Here is a 3,481-nt window from a genome sequence, read left to right as displayed (position 1 = left end):
GTTATAGAGAAAGTGTACCTTTTCACCAAGCATAACGTAATTTCTCATTTGTAATTCACATTTTACTGTAGTCTTCCTGTGAAATATAATGATTCTGAGACTTGAATATTTCTGCAGCCGTTGTGTTTGACAACAACAGTGCACATAACATCTCCTCATGCACGTCCTCCTGATAAATCTGTGACACAAGTCAGTACTGTTGTCTTGTCAGTATGAGGACTCTCATCCACCCGAATCATGTACTAAGGTGACTTTTTACTAAGTAATTGTCTCTGTCCTTTGTGCTCACGCTTTTACCTTATTCAAAAGGCTTCTCTTGTATTCTTGGGTGCTTTGTCTCTCAGTGCCGAAGGAGCTTTGAAGGCTTCATTGCCTCGTTTGCTAGCTATTTGGCCACATATTATGCAGAGAGGACTTGTCCCCAGAAAAGCCATAATTTAAATGGGATTCTTGGTATACTCTGTTAAATGAAGTTTTTTTGTTTTCTTCGAGGTTGTGGGGTCTTCTTCTGGCTCGTCAGGTGGCCTTTTTATGGACAGATAAAAAAGTTATCCAAAGATGTCTGTTTTTCAGTCATCTTCGCTTGATTGTGTTTATTATTCGCGGGAACACATCCGATGCGCCTAGATCATACGTCAATATATAGGACAAGCACACATGGATAAAAAAAATAGATGTACTGCTAGCTCCAATTTCTTTCTATGACGACATTCTATCCAGTTTTAAGATTATGTCTGTAGAGTAGGGCATATTGGTGTGTCAAGAGCCAAAAGCCAAAGTTAATTTGACCAGAATACGGTCATTCATAAATTATTCCTCTGTGGCTTGATAGCAAATGTGGCATTTGATTAAAGGACAGGTGTCAAACTCAAGGCCCAGGGGCCAGATATGGCACATAAAGGCAGATCATGTGTATCCACTTTCATGATTTTTGTTAAAATTTGTACCAAAATTAAAATTGAGGTATCATAAATGATAGCGTTCAGATATTGCAAGCATTTTTGTGTTACCAAACAACAATAGTTGAAAGCCCCATCAGATCTGATTTCTGATTCCAAAAGTAAGTCATAAATTTCATTTGGAAAAGGTGCTGCAGCAGTTAAAGACATGAATGGTTTCACACTCTTAAAGGCCCTCTGAGAAAAACCGTAACTACAATGTGGCCCGTTGTCACTCCGGCCCGGGCTGTGCGGGTGCCCGCGCCGTTGCGCTGATTGGGAGGCGCACACCTGCGCCTCATGCGGGCAATTATCCTGTGTATTTATATGACCTCGATGACGACTGGTCCGGGCCAGATGCCCCGTTCGAGTACTTCCGTATCCCTGATCGACAACCCGTGTGTACTGACCTTCGCCTGTTCTCCGACCAACCCCGTAGGCCTGAGTCCTTTGACACTTCTGCCTGCTTTGATCGTTCTCCTGTGTACCGACTCCTGCCTGCCCGCTCACCTGCTCTCTTCGCCCGACGTCCCAACTACTGCTGCTGCACCTGACTCCCTGTCCGATCCCCTACCACAGAATAATAAACGTTTCTCCACGAACTACCTTGCATCTTCCGAGTCCTGCATTTGGCTCCTACCTCCGTTCCGATGGGTCGTGACACCCGTGACAAAAATTAGTTTGACAACCCTGGTTTACAGTGTGCATCTAGCAATTTTTGACAACGGTGCACTTTTTTTTTATTGTATAGTATAGAGCAGTGATGTGCCTCTTTAATAGCTTACGGCCATACTACCCTGAGAACGCCTGATCTTGTCAGATCTTGGAAGCTAAGCGGGTTTGGCCCTGCTTAGTACTTGGATGTGAGACCTCCTGGGAATACCAGGTGCTGTAAGCTTCATTCCCTGGCTAAAATGGAGAGGGGTTGGGTCAGGAAGGCCATCCGGCGTAAAACTGTGACCAACAAATGTGCCTTCATCTGAGATGTCACGCAGTGGGACCCCTAACCCGACAAGCCCAATGGAAAAGAAGAAGAAGATGTGTCTCTTTAGTCTCGCAATAAATCAGAATCGTTCTGGGTCTCGGGGAAACAGAACGGGGTGCTGTGTGCAATACCCATGCAAGAAATTTGGATTCCATCTGTTCTATAAACTTTAACAAATTATTTATGAAGAAATATAATGAACCTCATCAAGGAGTAATGTTTTTGAAGTAGTATTTTGTTGGAAAAATCAAATATACTGATATTTTTTCAAAATTAAATCTTTTTTAAACTCTTTATCAAAAGGTAATTAAACCAGTCCAATTGAGATTTTATCCAGAAAAGAAAAAAAGACCTATAGGCAACATAGGAGTTGTTTGAAATGTTTCTGGGAAAGTGAAAACAATAAAATAGAGTGAAAGTTTCAATGGAATTTAGAATTGTAAATTTCCTATGAACCCTCAGTCATTTTTTACGATTCTAATTTAATTGTCAATATGATTGGCGGCTTTTTATGTAATACCGCCCTCTGTCTGTTCAGTTGCATTGTACAAGTGTACAGGAACCCTCTCCAGTGGTGCAGTGGTACACTCATGCAGGATGCATGCTCGGGCCTGTACATTGGTGTTTACCCCGGTGGATGAGAGGGTCGCCTCCCTCCACCTTCAGGTAGGGGGACGGGTGCCGATGCACCAAACAGCCGTTCAGAGTATTCACCCTTTTTGGAGTCCTGAGAGGCAGTGCTGTAGAGCGCTCTCTTCTGGGGACTTAATCATTCTGCTGGGGGAGTTCAATTAAGGGTGTGCAAATGTGCACCAGGACACCCTAGGTCGCATTTCAATGATCGAATTTGTGGTTGTGTCATCGGAATTCCGACCGCATATTTTGGAGACTTAGGAGAAGAGAGGAGCTGAGCTGTCTATTGATGACCACCTGGTGGTGTGTTGGCTCCAATGCTGGGGGGAAAATGCCAGTCCTTTGTGGCAGGGCCAAACGTATTGTGAGGGTCTGCTGGGAACGGCTGGCAGATTCCCTTGTCAGAAGGAATTTCAACTCTCACCTCCGAAATAACTTTGCTCACATTCCAGGGAAAGCAGGGGACATTGAGTCCGAGTGGACGATGTTCCACGCCTCCATTGCTGAGGCGGCCAACCAAAGCTGTGGCTGTAAGGTAGTCGGTGCCTGCCGTGGTGGCAACACCCGGATACGTTGGTGGACACTAACAGTGAGGGATGCTGTCAAGCTGAAGAAAGAGTCCTATCGGGCATTTTTTGGCCTGTGAGACTTCCGAGGCTGCTGATAGTTACCAGCTGCCCAAGTGGAATGTAGCTTCGGTGGTCACAGATGCAAAAACCCAGGCGTGGGAGGAGTTCGGCGATGCCATGGAGCAGAGGTGCTCGATGAGAGAGAGAGAGAGGGAGAGAGAGAGAGAGAAGAGAGAGAGAGAGAGAGAGAGAGAAGAGAGAGAGAGAGAGAGAGAGAGAGAGAGAGAAATAGACATCAGCCGTATTTTTTGGACTTTTAGCTCACTGCGCATGTTCAAACAACGGCACAGTCCAGG

General features: G+C 45.0%; 1 pseudogene; it reads left to right on the top strand.

Annotated features, from left to right (window-relative positions):
• The first annotated feature begins 1,717 nt into the window (after positions 1–1,717).
• Positions 1,718–1,836, top strand: LOC133505443 (5S ribosomal RNA; annotated as a pseudogene).
• The last annotated feature ends 1,645 nt before the right edge of the window (positions 1,837–3,481 follow it).

The sequence above is a fragment of the Syngnathoides biaculeatus genome, chromosome 8 (genome assembly GCF_019802595.1).
Source record: "Syngnathoides biaculeatus isolate LvHL_M chromosome 8, ASM1980259v1, whole genome shotgun sequence".
Lineage (NCBI taxonomy): Eukaryota > Metazoa > Chordata > Actinopteri > Syngnathiformes > Syngnathidae > Syngnathoides > Syngnathoides biaculeatus.
The sequence above is the reverse complement of the archived record's forward strand: the minus strand, read 5'-3'. Positions and strand labels throughout refer to the sequence as shown.